The 17,742-nt window shown below is 23.0% G+C and overlaps 1 protein-coding gene; it reads right to left on the minus strand.

The window, feature by feature from the left end:
• LOC111634394 (homeotic protein antennapedia-like) overlaps positions 1-17,742 on the minus strand; it is a 184,621-nt gene that overhangs the window by 18,393 nt on the left and 148,486 nt on the right.

The following is a 17,742-nucleotide window of genomic DNA, read 5'->3' on the forward strand; positions in this document are numbered from 1 at the left end:
ACACTCAGAAATCTAAATTTTACGTATTTAAGCACACATGTTTTTTTTTAATTTTAGGTATGAATTAATTTAAATATATTATATTCAGATTAATTAGCTAGAAACCCCAAATAACAGAGGTCTAGAAATTCTAAATAACACAGCATCTAACCTTTCTTCGTCACCAGCTATACTACTTCTATATTAAAAAGTAAATAATAAGTTAAATTTAAGACATTATAATACCGAAAAACGTCGATAAGGGTAGAAATTTATGACCATAATTAGAATGCCTAATACAACTAATTAAATTAGTCATTTAAAATATATCTAAGTTTAAAATCTATTAGATTATTTACAAATTGAAAATTTCTGAACATTTTTTTATTTTTAAAGAACTTTATTTTAAGCTTATAAACTTCCAATTTTGAAACAGAATTTAAAATAATCAATATAATTATACTTTATAAAAATATGTTCATATAATATTAATATTTATCAGTATTTTACAAATTATACAATAGTTTACTAATAAACTTTTTAATTAAATATATTTTCTTTATAAATTTAGACATGTGTATTATGTTACTTTAGGAAATAATCATTTATTAAAAGAAATAAATATTTGTGTGGCCCTTGTTATAATCATATTCCTGATTTATTTTATAAGGTTTGTACTATACATTCACTATAAGTATAAATTACATGATAAATTTTTCGTTATGTTAAATGTATTTAAAATGCGTGGATATACCGTGTTACTGCATCCGATAAAAGCAGTAAACGATATCTTTCGATTTAAAATCGTTTTGATATATTTAAATATCTTATAATGAATAAAAATTAAAATCGAATGTATAAGTTACAACAATATAAACATCTATTGTGTTAAGACACAAAAACAAAAATATTTGTATGAGTTAATTCTATTGGAAACCATGTTCTCTATCTCTACCAATGTGATAGTACTATTGGTCAATGTATATTATGACTCTGTCCAATTATATATTGTTGTCGAACATGTAGAATATCATTAAATTCACCAATTTTGACGATTCGTTTGCGTGTCCGTGATATGAAGAAACAACAATTAAATCCTGCCAATACCATTAATAACATTTCCGCTTTCGGCTTATGCTATTAAACTAATGATTAAATTACAATTTTTCAGCTTGAAAACAAACGAAAAATCCCGAAAAAATTAGAAAATATAGACTGTAAATGCATAAATAGTATTAATGATATTTCAGCATGCAATAACATCTTCAAGATTTAACTTTAATCAGTAGAAATTACTAAGACAAGCATTTATCGCGTGATTCTATTGTTTATCAAAATAAAATAAGAAACGAAATTTTGAAAATATATGGAAGAAAGTGATTATTTTAAAAATTTTTAAAAGCTACTTATTCATACGTATTTTCATATTACATTATATTTTATAAAATCCAAGATAATATTTGATACATAAATCTTTCAACTGATTCGTCGTCACGCAAAACCATATCCGGTTTTATCACGTCAGTAGTGAAACTTCAGACTACTCATACATGTAAAAACAATCCTAATGGTTTATTAAACAATAGTCGGCTTATATATGCTCTATGGTTTAGGTGGAGTCTTATCGATATATCTACTGACAACTCATCAACGACATCCTTCTTAGCAAGTTACGTCACTTCCTTTCGTTTACCGATTCAATCAGGTGTTAATTTAATGCGTTTAGATAATCCTTTAGTATCCTGTTATTTAATATAGACCTATCCTATTTATAACTTATAAATTGTCTAGATAGAGAAAACGGTTTGATAAATGAATGCCTTCGTATGAACGATGTATAAAGTTATAATAAATAAAATAAATACAAAGAATAGATTTTTAAAGCATTTTAAAATAAAAATAATTACATTTATTCTGTATATTTCTTAAAATTATTACTTAATAATTTTAAAATCGCTTGTTACTATAAGAATTTTCAGTTGAAAAATTATAAATATTTTTAATAGAATTACCTATTTTTTATATTAGTTCTACATTTTTATAATTAAAGAGACATATAAAATTTTTTTTCTGTTTAGAATCTTTTTATAATTTTATAATAAAAAATAATAAAAATGAATTTGTTTAATAATTGTTTTAATCATAAATTACTTAATAATAATAAGTTTTATCAATTTATATAACAATAAATTTTTTTTATTAAATTTAATATTTTACGAAATAAAAAATTAAATTAGTTATTATTATTATAACAAATAATAAGTTATAAAGCAATCATTTTTATTCCTTAAAATCATTACTGTGCTTTACAAAAGTCAGATTGATCTACATGTACGAAAGTAGCGACACCTTGTGACAAAGTCGGGAACCCGGTTTTGTTTGTTATAAATTAAACGGAAATCAATCTAAACAATATGTTTTTATATAAATTACATTAAACAATGATTCGATACTATTAAATATTTTATTTTATTAAAATTAAATTTGTATTTTATTAATACATTTAAAACATTAAATTATATTTAATTTAAAATATTTACAATAAAATTTTGCTTTATATTGTTAAATTATTATTATTACTATTTTTATTTTACTAAGGTTTAATTTTTATTACAATATTTAGAATTTTTGTTTAAAAGTTTCTTTTTTAAAATGTTTATAAGCTATAGCCTAATGTTTCTATCAGATCTTTTTATTAATAATATTAATTAAAATTAATAAAATAAAAGAATTCAACAACATATAAATAATAGGAAAATATAATGTATGTATTTAATCTTCACATAATCCTTAAAGAACTTTATATGCCTTATTTATCAAAATTTTATTTTCGTAATTAATAATTTTTATATTTATATATTTAAAAAGTCGTTTAGATTAAATATTTTTACTCTTTTTAATTTAGAAATTTATTAATAAAATCGAAAATTTCTTAAGCACATTAATTTTTACTTCTCATTAAATTAAATAATTTAAATAAAAATTTACTACAAAATATTTTAAAACACATCAGATAACTTTATTTTAAATTTAACGAGATTAGACCAGTTTAAAAGCATATTTTTCAACAAAAAATATGCTTTTAAATGTTTACATTGNATGATATAGTGTGTTTTTAATCTTGGTACAGAAGGAAAAATAAATATTTACAGTACATAAATAAGGATTATAAGTAAATCTACAAAATTTTAGTGCGCTACACACACTGCATAGTGCATTAGTATTCTATTTATAAATTTGGTTAAATGTACAGTACTGTACAGTACAAAGAAATTGTGTATTTTATACATATTTAATTTTGTTAAGTTAACTAAAAATTTTTTATAATTATTACTACTTTTATTCAGGAAAATCACAGCTCAGCTAGTCAAAATTGTACACATAATGTACTGTACTGTACAATACAGTACAGTACAGACCGATAATAATTCTGTTATTTTATTTAAAAGATGATAAATAGTAGTATAATACATGAGGTATGCCCGCATCAATAATATTGCTTTGATAAACAGTTAATATAAGTATTATTAGTTAAATTAATATCATTTACACTACAACATTAAAAATTTTAAGCTAAGACTTGATAGATTTGATATAAATGAAAATTTTAGTGACTAATTATTATTGAAAATATAATGTTTAATTTTGCCTTAATAAATCTTAACATTAAAACAAATCCGACAATAAGTTAACTCTGTTACTTTTTAGACGTAATTTAACATTTTCCACTGTATTTGAAAATATACAGTGGATATATTGTGAAGTTCATTTCAAGCTTGATTTTAAGTTATTTTGAAAGTAAAAGTTGACATTTATTTTAATTTTGTTTTTTAATTAATTAATTTAAAATCAGTTTAGTTATTTTTATATTTAGCATAAATTTTATAAGTAAAAGATTACATAAATCAATTCTGTTTTTGATTTTTATGATTGGTGAAAAATTCTATTAACTGATTAATGATTGTAACCTTTCCATTTTAAATTTAATTTGGACTTTAAATCAATTAAAATTACTGAGTTTTATGATAAATGTCTCTTTAAAAAACAACTTTTTTATTCGAAAGTTATTTATGGACGAGAATAAAATTATAAGCTATGATAGGTTCAGATTTGTCTATCTTAAACTGATATTTATTGCTTGGATAATATTTTATTGAACACACATTTTCTTTATTTGAATACTCTCAATAACTTTAAGATGTGTTACAATATATAGACTATGTATAAATCTATACAAAAGTTATTTTAAAAAAATATGATTCACACTTAAAAACATACAGTAGTCTATAGATTTTCAATATGAATTCATTTATAAAAGTATTTTTTTGTGTAGTAGTTTAATATTCTTAGTGAATTTTATTACATATTTGATATATTTTTAGGTTTGTCTTGCTTTAATCTGTTAGGCCAAAAACAACAAGAAGCTTCGTTTTCATTTCCATGTCGACATTTGTATAAATGAACTCGGGAAATAGCATCCATCAGTCAATTTACCAAACGTACAGAAATCCATTTGGAAATGATATGTTGCTTTAGGTGGCTGATGGAAATGACGTAATCGATTTTTCCTTTCTTTCGCATCTAAACAGATTTTAATTTAACATTTTCAACGAAGGCTGTTTAAGAAAATTTCCATTTACTTTAGTTTTTTTAACTTTTGAATTTGTTTCAATCTAAGTTTAAGAAATTTTTGTGATCAGTTTATCTCTTACATGCTAATTTCTTTAAAAAGAATTACAGAAATATATACATCTTTTTTGAAGTTGTTTTGTTCCTATTAATGATTTATTAATTAAACGTACTGTAGTGTACTATACATTAATAAAGTAATATAAATTTTGAATTAAAACACTAATTTACTTAAAAATATTTACATCTATTATATATTTTAAAATCTACTTTCGGTGTATTTATTAGGAATAATTTAAAAGCTCAAATTTTAAAANCAGATAACTTTATTTTAAATTTAACGAGATTAGACCAGTTTAAAAGCATATTTTTCAACAAAAAATATGCTTTTAAATGTTTACATTGTTTGTTAAAAATGTGCTTTAAAGTTGTGTAATGTCGTTAAAGCAAGATAAAACCGCTTTTAAACGATTAGATATGAAACTAATAAAGAATTAAACTCATACAATACATTACTTACAGTGATATCAATTGAACTAAAAATAGCTTGTATAAAATTAGTTTATTACTTAAAAATTCATTTTAATACAAATGAAGTGAAAATATTTTTATATTACTCGTTTTATACGAAGAATATAAAAAATTGTAACTTAAAATATATGATTTCATATTAGAAAAAGAATAAATATTGAAACAATTTGGAAAAAAAATAAACATTCCTTGTTCTCTAAATAATAAAAATTAAAAGGTAATAGAAATTCAGATAACAAATATTATCTTTTTATGTAATTATTTTAAAATTCTTATTTAAATTAAAAATTAGAAACAAAATTATTTTGTAAATTTGATATTTAATTCAAAGAATAAAAAATTTAAAATGATTAACTTACTCCATTTTGGTCTGTTCTTTCAGAGAAACATTTTCCTGGTTGTTCAATACCTTGAAGTTACTATCTAGAAAGGAATTTTGTCTAAATTAGAAAATATCAGTAGTTTCGTCATTTACAGTCTATTAATATTCGTCATTTGTAAGTTATTACATTGATAAGAATTTGAATACTTCGTAGTCTATATTTCCTCAATGAAGCTTCAGAATTATCAAATTTACAGCTTCAAAAGTCAATAACTTTTTACTTTTTCTTTCTTTCTTCCCCAACTCTTCCCAACTGATCTTAGAAAGATAACTGAGCTTGAAAAAAGAAAGAGAAACACTCAGAAATCTAAATTTTACGTATTTAAGCACACATGTTTTTTTTTAATTTTAGGTATGAATTAATTTAAATATATTATATTCAGATTAATTAGCTAGAAACCCCAAATAACAGAGGTCTAGAAATTCTAAATAACACAGCATCTAACCTTTCTTCGTCACCAGCTATACTACTTCTATATTAAAAAGTAAATAATAAGTTAAATTTAAGACATTATAATACCGAAAAACGTCGATAAGGGTAGAAATTTATGACCATAATTAGAATGCCTAATACAACTAATTAAATTAGTCATTTAAAATATATCTAAGTTTAAAATCTATTAGATTATTTACAAATTGAAAATTTCTGAACATTTTTTTATTTTTAAAGAACTTTATTTNAATGATTTATTAATTAAACGTACTGTAGTGTACTATACATTAATAAAGTAATATAAATTTTGAATTAAAACACTAATTTACTTAAAAATATTTACATCTATTATATATTTTAAAATCTACTTTCGGTGTATTTATTAGGAATAATTTAAAAGCTCAAATTTTAAAATATTTTATTTTCATTTATAATATATTTAATGACTTATTTATAGTTTCTACACTGTCTCTAAAAATAAAAGTGATTTTTTTAATATAATCTTCTATATTGAACTTTAATAGAAAAGCTAATTTTCTGCATTACGAACGAAGAATGTTAATGATTTAGGTATACACCCTTCAATAAACCCAAATTCTCCTTCATCATCTTTGTAATTTTCATATTAATATTATTGATGAAAAATATTATAATAATTTTTGGTTGATCTGATCTGTTTTATTGACATTTGACCCGGATCTAAGCAATTTTTGGAGGTTGGGAAATTATGGGAACACACCATAATTTTCTAATGGTATATCTTATTATATGTTACTCAAAGATTAAGTCTAGAGATGCATTTTTAAATGTGACTGGGTGTAACTGTTTCATTGATAGAACTTTACAGGTATAATAATTTTTTCCTGTCAAGACAACAATTAAGAGTATATCTAAACTATACCATTCAATTTTGATAAATTACGAGGGGTTTTTCTGTGATTAAAAACACATCACATTATTTACACTAAAATAATTTATAAATGTAGTCTAACTAAATTAATACTTAACTTAAAATGATTAGAGGCTCAAGATTGAATATTTACATTTTCTTTAGCAGTGCCTAAATTCTCAAGCTTTTAAGCTTGAGAATTTAGGCACTGCTAAAAAAAATGTAAATATTCAATCTTGAGCCCCTAATCATCTTCATACTCATTGTGTTAGATATTTATATAATTTAGACATTCTTTATATTAATTAGCAATTAAAATTGAATTACAATGCATTTTTGTTGTAATTTTTATGTAATAAGAAAACTATCCTAATAACTAAACCAATAATAGTGTTTTTTCATTTTTATTTTATATATTAAATAAGTACTGTACAGTACATTACAGTACATTAAACAATATTTACATCTATAAGTTTTCAGAATATAAATATTACAGTTTACATCTAAATATTTGTCTAAGGAGATAAATTTAAATCTAATTCATTCATTATCTCTTTACCTAAATCAATTAATTAGACTTTAAGGGAGTTTATAAGTTAAATCTACAATATAAACNATATAATATTATAGCTTTAGGACTTTTTTCGTGTGATGATCAATGGTTGCTTATTTTTCTCTTGTTTTCTAAATGCTATTTTCAGGAAAACTGGTACTGTCCTTCTAAGAAAGTCGTTAATGTTGCAAGAGGCTGGGTCATTTTGCCGGATCTCAAACATTAAGCTTCAACGCGGGAATAGAAACAGTTCGTTGCCATGGTGATGTCAAATACTCAGCGAATGTTTTTAAAAACTTCTAACATTCAGCACAGAAAAACATGCTACTTGAATAACGAATAGTTCACATATAAAATGCTATAAGAACTACTATAGTGTATGAGGTCTATTGTCTAGCCACGTAGCTTGAGTTTACATGCAAAAACTATATTTGAATTTAAAAAATCTTTATCGTTTTTTTGCAAAGCATTTTCTGATGTTCCAAAAATACTAGTCCATATTTACATCGAAAAATAGTTTTAAAGAATACCTGATAACTCATGATATATAAAAACACATAAAAGTAAACGCACTGTACTGTACAGTACAGTACAACTGAATTTAAAGATAAACGCTATAGGCAAAGTAAGCTGAAATTTTTCTCTTTTATATTAAATTATTTTTTATTTAATAACAAAATACATTGTGTAAACTTACTAAAAATAATATAATCCAAAATAAGAAAGGAAAATCAAGTAGATTTTAGAAGAGGGAACAGAATTTAATGTTCTTTTAATTAATTAAATATTTAATTGAGCGAGGTTTAATTTATACTTACTTTTATTTAAAGTTAGATGTATTTTAACTACATAAATATAAATTGAGTAATTAATTAAAAGCTGTTAAGAATTTTTATAAAATAAGTGCTAAATACTTTTTCAAGTAATGCTTTTTATATATAAATATTTAATTAACAAATTTTAAAGTATAAATTTTAATATCCAATTATATCAGTATTTAAATCATCAACGAAAAAATCTAATAAATTAATCTGTATATATTTAAAGATAATGTTATTAATTAAATCATTTAAGTACTGTACTTTTGAGACAATACTTGTATGATATTCAAGCAAAGTATAACTCTACGGTCTCTACCCTTAAAGAAATATAGATAACTTTATATTTATTTATTTTTTTCTATTTTATTTCAAACCTGTCATGATATAGTGTGTTTTTAATCTTGGTACAGAAGGAAAAATAAATATTTACAGTACATAAATAAGGATTATAAGTAAATCTACAAAATTTTAGTGCGCTACACACACTGCATAGTGCATTAGTATTCTATTTATAAATTTGGTTAAATGTACAGTACTGTACAGTACAAAGAAATTGTGTATTTTATACATATTTAATTTTGTTAAGTTAACTAAAAATTTTTTATAATTATTACTACTTTTATTCAGGAAAATCACAGCTCAGCTAGTCAAAATTGTACACATAATGTACTGTACTGTACAATACAGTACAGTACAGACCGATAATAATTCTGTTATTTTATTTAAAAGATGATAAATAGTAGTATAATACATGAGGTATGCCCGCATCAATAATATTGCTTTGATAAACAGTTAATATAAGTATTATTAGTTAAATTAATATCATTTACACTACAACATTAAAAATTTTAAGACAAGACTTGATAGATTTGATATAAATGAAAATTTTAGTGACTAATTATTATTGAAAATATAATGTTTAATTTTGCCTTAATAAATCTTAACATTAAAACAAATCCGACAATAAGTTAACTCTGTTACTTTTTAGACGTAATTTAACATTTTCCACTGTATTTGAAAATATACAGTGGATATATTGTGAAGTTCATTTCAAGCTTGATTTTAAGTTATTTTGAAAGTAAAAGTTGACATTTATTTTAATTTTGTTTTTTAATTAATTAATTTAAAATCAGTTTAGTTATTTTTATATTTAGCATAAATTTTATAAGTAAAAGATTACATAAATCAATTCTGTTTTTGATTTTTATGATTGGTGAAAAATTCTATTAACTGATTAATGATTGTAACCTTTCCATTTTAAATTTAATTTGGACTTTAAATCAATTAAAATTACTGAGTTTTATGATAAATGTCTCTTTAAAAAACAACTTTTTTATTCGAAAGTTATTTATGGACGAGAATAAAATTATAAGCTATGATAGGTTCAGATTTGTCTATCTTAAACTGATATTTATTGCTTGGATAATATTTTATTGAACACACATTTTCTTTATTTGAATACTCTCAATAACTTTAAGATGTGTTACAATATATAGACTATGTATAAATCTATACAAAAGTTATTTTAAAAAAATATGATTCACACTTAAAAACATACAGTAGTCTATAGATTTTCAATATGAATTCATTTATAAAAGTATTTTTTTGTGTAGTAGTTTAATATTCTTAGTGAATTTTATTACATATTTGATATATTTTTAGGTTTGTCTTGCTTTAATCTGTTAGGCCAAAAACAACAAGAAGCTTCGTTTTCATTTCCATGTCGACATTTGTATAAATGAACTCGGGAAATAGCATCCATCAGTCAATTTACCAAACGTACAGAAATCCATTTGGAAATGATATGTTGCTTTAGGTGGCTGATGGAAATGACGTAATCGATTTTTCCTTTCTTTCGCATCTAAACAGATTTTAATTTAACATTTTCAACGAAGGCTGTTTAAGAAAATTTCCATTTACTTTAGTTTTTTTAACTTTTGAATTTGTTTCAATCTAAGTTTAAGAAATTTTTGTGATCAGTTTATCTCTTACATGCTAATTTCTTTAAAAAGAATTACAGAAATATATACATCTTTTTTGAAGTTGTTTTGTTCCTATTAATGATTTATTAATTAAACGTACTGTAGTGTACTATACATTAATAAAGTAATATAAATTTTGAATTAAAACACTAATTTACTTAAAAATATTTACATCTATTATATATTTTAAAATCTACTTTCGGTGTATTTATTAGGAATAATTTAAAAGCTCAAATTTTAAAATATTTTATTTTCATTTATAATATATTTAATGACTTATTTATAGTTTCTACACTGTCTCTAAAAATAAAAGTGATTTTTTTAATATAATCTTCTATATTGAACTTTAATAGAAAAGCTAATTTTCTGCATTACGAACGAAGAATGTTAATGATTTAGGTATACACCCTTCAATAAACCCAAATTCTCCTTCATCATCTTTGTAATTTTCATATTAATATTATTGATGAAAAATATTATAATAATTTTTGGTTGATCTGATCTGTTTTATTGACATTTGACCCGGATCTAAGCAATTTTTGGAGGTTGGGAAATTATGGGAACACACCATAATTTTCTAATGGTATATCTTATTATATGTTACTCAAAGATTAAGTCTAGAGATGCATTTTTAAATGTGACTGGGTGTAACTGTTTCATTGATAGAACTTTACAGGTATAATAATTTTTTCCTGTCAAGACAACAATTAAGAGTATATCTAAACTATACCATTCAATTTTGATAAATTACGAGGGGTTTTTCTGTGATTAAAAACACATCACATTATTTACACTAAAATAATTTATAAATGTAGTCTAACTAAATTAATACTTAACTTAAAATGATTAGAGGCTCAAGATTGAATATTTACATTTTCTTTAGCAGTGCCTAAATTCTCAAGCTTTTAAGCTTGAGAATTTAGGCACTGCTAAAAAAAATGTAAATATTCAATCTTGAGCCCCTAATCATCTTCATACTCATTGTGTTAGATATTTATATAATTTAGACATTCTTTATATTAATTAGCAATTAAAATTGAATTACAATGCATTTTTGTTGTAATTTTTATGTAATAAGAAAACTATCCTAATAACTAAACCAATAATAGTGTTTTTTCATTTTTATTTTATATATTAAATAAGTACTGTACAGTACATTACAGTACATTAAACAATATTTACATCTATAAGTTTTCAGAATATAAATATTACAGTTTACATCTAAATATTTGTCTAAGGAGATAAATTTAAATCTAATTCATTCATTATCTCTTTACCTAAATCAATTAATTAGACTTTAAGGGAGTTTATAAGTTAAATCTACAATATAAACTTAAGTTTTAGATTTTCGTTTAAGTACTAAAATTAAAGAAAATCATATAGAGTTTTTTAAAGTATTGTTACTTTGTATAATGTGTAACATTGTATAAGAATATCTTATCTCCAGAATATACAATGTATCTTCTTAAGATACGCCATTTGAACCTGCAACCAATTAACTTAGACGACGCCTTACTTCGTATAACTTAGAAATTTAAACCAGGCTAGAATTTGCTATATTATCTATTAACGCGGCAGTATTAAAATATCTTAGAAATATTTTTAATAAATATGACAGAATGAATAATGTGTTTTGATTTATTTATACGTAGAATTATTCATTAGGCGTAACTAGTAAAAATTATACAGCCTTATAACTATTGTATAGAAGATTGAAGATCGTTAATTAAAGTTGCCCTCCCGCTAAATTCTTACGTTGATAAATGTCCGGAAAGCAACTCATTAACGAAAGCCGGTTGAGCGGCGAAACATGATACGACGTGACATTCACGTGATAAATAAAATCATGCTTTGGTATGTGCATATTCTTACAAATTGGAAATTACAATGAATATCATCAGAAAAATAAGAAAATATGTTTATTTATCGAATATTTTTCAATATTCGATAAATGAACATATTTCCTTATTATTCTGTTAGAGTTTTTGAATAAATTATTTTATTTTAGTAAATATAAATCAGGGATTTAGCATGCGAGTTTACTTTTGATATAGGCTATTTATAATTCGTAATATCAATAATTATTTTATTTTAAACAAGTTTGTAATGAAATTTAAATAACTGAAACAATGTGGAGTAAGCTTCTAAATATAAAAATTATTATATTAATAGACTATAATTTAATCTTCATTGAATATAATCTACATTAAATGATAGTTTGAATATTCCAGGCGTAATACAAAAATAATATATATAAAAATATAGTAATTATCATTGAAAATATTTTACAAAATACTAGTCTAAGCTGTATTTATGAAAATTATAAATACAGCTTAGAATCATTTTGTTAAGATTTTAATTAAACCTAAATCAGAAAGCATTAACATTTTCTTTATAAATATAGCCTACAGGTAGAAAATGTTTTATACACTTTTATTAGGACTAAATTATTAATATCTTTATAAAATAACGAAATTAATTAGAAATTTTTCTCTTTATACTTTTTAATTAAATTTGTTTATTGCAGAAATTAGTTAACTTCTCATTTTCATAACCAACGAAAATAAAACAGAAACTAAAGATAATATCTTAATCAATTTTTTGTTTTATGCAAAACATGGTCTATCAAATAAAGATTTAACGCTACTAGGCCACTAATAACCACTTAAAGTTTCCGTATACGGTCAGGTCCATAATTTTCATCTATTAGCAAATAAAGCATTTATCGCCAGAAAAACCATGATCACGGTTTAATTGGCGAATACTTATTCATTGAACATAAATCAAGATAAAAACGAGTTATGATTTAAACCATTCAGCAGAGGGGGAACTGATTAAAATTTATGTTAGGCAAACAAAAGAACATCTAACAATTGCCTGGCGGGCCAAAGCATATGCCCAACCTCCTCTTAGGTAACTACCCCCACCTCGTCGGTGTTGTAATAATGTGACATTTACACCAAGCCGACACACGAGTAAATAAATTTATAGCTAGACGCCCAGTAGCAGACTACGGTAACATCACGTTAGCCCATATATTCCGACTGGATGATCCTGCTGCTCGCAAACTGCTTGATCGCAATTGGCCATTCGAAAGCCATTGTTTTAAACATAGAATTTTCTCAAAGGAATATTCTAAATAAACAAGTTATGCAAGTAAATCTATTTCTCGTCTATGCAAATTAATAAAATTGTTAAAACTAGAGGACTTTTCTTGATTTCGTTATGACAGAAACAAATTCAAATTCGATGATATTTCTTTTATAAAGCTCCCGAAATATATGCATAAAACCATGTTTTATTTCTTTTAAAATTAGTTTTTGTAATGATTTTATAAAATTTCTCCCGAAATTTAGATAAATTTATATAACCTAAACAGAAAATTAAGACTTTCATCAAATGTATAAGAATAAACTTCAGAATATAAAATTGTTTCCATATTTTTTAAAACAGATTTGAAGCTATTTATAATTATTTCGTTTCTCGAAAATGATTAAAGTGGTAACCAGATTTAAGACATCTCTTCTATCTTCAAACCGCTTTTATGAGAGAGATAACATAACCTACTGCAAGACAAGCGTGAAATCGTTGAGAAACAGGGATTTTATCAATCATGTCTCTCCGCAGTTCTCTATATAAATTAGGATTGCGCGGAATTTCAGTTTGGGGAATTCAACATCTTCATTATCTGATTATATACATCACAGAACCTGCATTAAAACACCCGTTTGCAGCAAAGTTTATTAATATATTCTATTGTGCATACAGTTTAATAATATTAGCAAATAATAAAACGTCAATTTCAGTTCATTGATTAATTTAAAATTTCTGTATTAAGGCTTTAAGGAACTTTATAAAAACATCATAAAAGTTGCATTTTGTTCAATGATTGTAAGAATAAAAGTAAACATTAACTATTACCGAAAAAATCGTGTATTTTGCACAACCCCTGTTGTGATTGTTCATTATTGGCAAGTTTGACCTTTGCAGGCGGAGCTTCTTTTGAATGGGAACGAAAGAGAGCCTTAAGGCGGGCAAACTTTAACATATATCATTTTTTAAATTTTTTTTAACGAATAAAAAATATTGTATTATATTTAAGTAACCGAAAAAATTTGATCATAACAGATTTTCTTATCCATAATTTTATTGCTATTTTATTTTATTGCACTTATGAAAGCTGTTTAAAATATTAATTTATGTTAAGTTTTGAAGCATTTTAAATGTTGAAATATGAATTAATCTACATCTTTCTAACGCATAAATTGTTTGAATGGAGATTTAATGGTCGAATAATAACATAAAATTTAATTATTCCGGCAATATACATATTTATTGTTTTAAAATAGTAGTAAATCCATAAATTTAGTTTAAAGTTCTCATTTAAAATAAAAAATAAAAAAAATTACACAATAAGTTAAACAATTAGAATTTTTCAAAATTTTTTATTAACCAAAACATTTTTTGAATAATAAAAGTAATAAAAAAATTAATTATTTGAATTAATTATTTTATTACTTTTACTATTTAAATACTTAGACTGTAGTTCAATTATTAAATAAAAAATCGTACATTAAATTTTAAACTTTAGCTATATGTAGAGTACTTGAACATTTCATGTAGGTCTATTTACAATTTTATATTTAAAAATAAAAAAATAGATTGTTTGTATAATTAAACACGTGTTTTTCAATTAAAATAAACGATTCTATTAAAACCGAAGGAATCACAGTCAATATCGTCAGCGATATAGAAAACTCTAAACATATGAAAATTCAATAAGCTTAAATCTAAGTATCTTATTAAATAGCAGAAACATGGATTTTTTAGAATGTTTATAAAATTTAAGTTCTTTCTATTCGACGTAATCTAAGTTTAAATAAATAATACTGGAAGTAGAAATTTTCTAATTATTTGAAATGAGATGAGATAACGAAGAGATTCTAGATAATAAGATGTGGATATAACTATAAGTAATGAAAGTGATATACTTAAGTGATGTATTAATGCATTCATACGCATATAAATTTAAAATTAGTTTAATACACATTTTAATTTAGTGATATTGTATATTCATGTTATATAAATTTATTCAAATTTAGTGTTTAAAATATCGGTTCTAGATTTAGTATGCGCTTAATATTTAAAGGCTATTGTATTACAGTTTCATATATTAAACTCGTATTAAGAAGGTTAATCTGATCATTTTAAGATTTCCATCTCCGAGCTAATAAACTGACCCATTTATAGACAGACAGAAGAAAATTTCTAACGAATCTTTTCTAAGATTTTTTATTTTTTAAAACTTATAATTAACATTGGAAAATAGTTTTTATTGTTAAGATCAAAATCGTGGACTTAATAGATTTAATGAAATTACTTTTATCATATTTTATGTTTTTTGTGGCAAGTTAATAAGTTTTTGATGCATTTAATTAAATATTTTTGTTACTTTACCTTATGAGCTAAATTCTAGCTAATAGTCTACTATTAACAGATTTATGTTTAGTTTTGATATAAATTTGCCTACCCTACAATTAAAATTAAGAAATGCGTTCTTAAATTTATATGATACATCTGCATTTTAAAGTTATTGATATTTTATAAAATATAAGATTATTATTAAAATTAAAGCATCTCGTATCCTTAACCTATAAAAAAATAATCATATAAAGTATAAAGTGTAATATGATCACAACTTATAGAATTAGCCTACTTATTTTTCTCGTATAACGATATTAACATTAAACACTAAGATTGCTATAATTAATATAATTTAAAATACAGATCCAATTGTAAAAAGAAGTAGATTTTATTATCATTTTTCGTTTTTATGTAGATCTATGGAACATTTCTGAAATTTGTTTTATAGCTAGACAATATATTTTTTTATTTATTTACAACATAAAATTAAATAATCATAATATCAAGCAATAAAAAAAAACAATTTATTATAAGTAATTAATTTCAATCGAAAAATTTCAAATTCTTATGTAGAGTACTTGAACATTTCATGTAGGTCTATTTACAATTTTATATTTAAAAATAAAAAAATAGATTGTTTGTATAATTAAACACGTGTTTTTCAATTAAAATAAACGATTCTATTAAAACCGAAGGAATCACAGTCAATATCGTCAGCGATATAGANTTATTTTTTTACATAAAATTTGTCGTAGGATAGCAAAAATAATAATAGAATAAAGAAAAATAAAGAAAGCAAAAATAGTAATAGAATAATATTGTTACTACCAGTCTCAAAAATATTTAGACATGCGTGATTTATATTGGTTTCTGTTTCTTTTCTTTCTGATCAGATAAAAAAAGATAGAAATTTGGATTTAAAAAAAATTGCAGCTCTGCTTTTAAGTAAATTTTGTACTGTACTGCATAATACATTTACAAGATGCAATACTCTGTGTACTGAGGTCTTCATTCTTTTAATAAGATACCCAATATGATTTAATGTAGCCTACAGTACAGGCTATACATTTCTTCAAAAATACTATTTTACTGCAACTATAAAAAAATATATCATTGAAATGACATGATAACAACATCATATATGTTAATTAAATTGCCAATTAGACTAATTGTAATTATCAATTACATCAAACTTCGTTCTTCTATTTTAATATTCTTTTTGATCTTTCAAACCATTATAAGCTATCAATAGATTAGATTCTAATTTAATGCATCTAAACGCATTTAATTAAATGAAACTAAAAGTAATACATACAAATTATTACATCAGCAATGCACTAAAATACGGCAAAATTAATGAATCTGAATTAAAATGCAGTTTTCATTTGTTAAAATTTAATTTCATTTTTGTATTTTATGTGGTTTTTATGGTGTGCAAAAAAAATGTTAAATCTCAATGTTACTATTTCGAATATTTAAAAAAATAAAAAAAGTGAGGAAAATGTTATAATTTGTTTATAGATTATAATGATGTAGAATATAAATGTTAACTTTTTCTTATTGTTTTTGGTTATAGACTTATTAAATTTGTAAAATAAGACATTTCAAATGAGTTAATTGTGGATCTTTTGCTGACAGATTAACATATTACATTTAAGAGATTAAACATAGTAAATAACTCAGTAAAAAATATTTAAATTTTTACAGAAGAAATCAATCTGGGATTTCCTGTTCTTTATGTAATTCTATCTATTGTTTTTACATATAGCTTATCCAAAAAGATTAAATTATTTGAAAAGTGGCCAAGTATTTCCTTAATTTTTAATGGTTCCTAATTAATTCATTTTAAAACAAAATTTCATTTTTATGTTATTTTTTAAATAACACTCTATCAAAATAATTAGATTTTTTAAAATCAAAAACATTTTAAATACATTAAATAAAATAATTTTTTTTATTAAACTTAATTTAGTGGCTTAACGTTATAGTAGACTATTGTTATTGGCTTCACTTTTTCTCATTTTAAACTTTAATAAATATTAGACTTTTAATCAATAGCATCTAAACTTCAATTATACGTTTAAACGAATTTATAAGATTTATTAGATTTATTCATAAC

Source organism: Centruroides sculpturatus, unplaced genomic scaffold (genome assembly GCF_000671375.1).
Source record: "Centruroides sculpturatus isolate CEXI.00-Female unplaced genomic scaffold, Cexi_2.0 scaffold210, whole genome shotgun sequence".
In the NCBI taxonomy this organism is placed as follows: Eukaryota; Metazoa; Arthropoda; class Arachnida; order Scorpiones; family Buthidae; genus Centruroides; species Centruroides sculpturatus.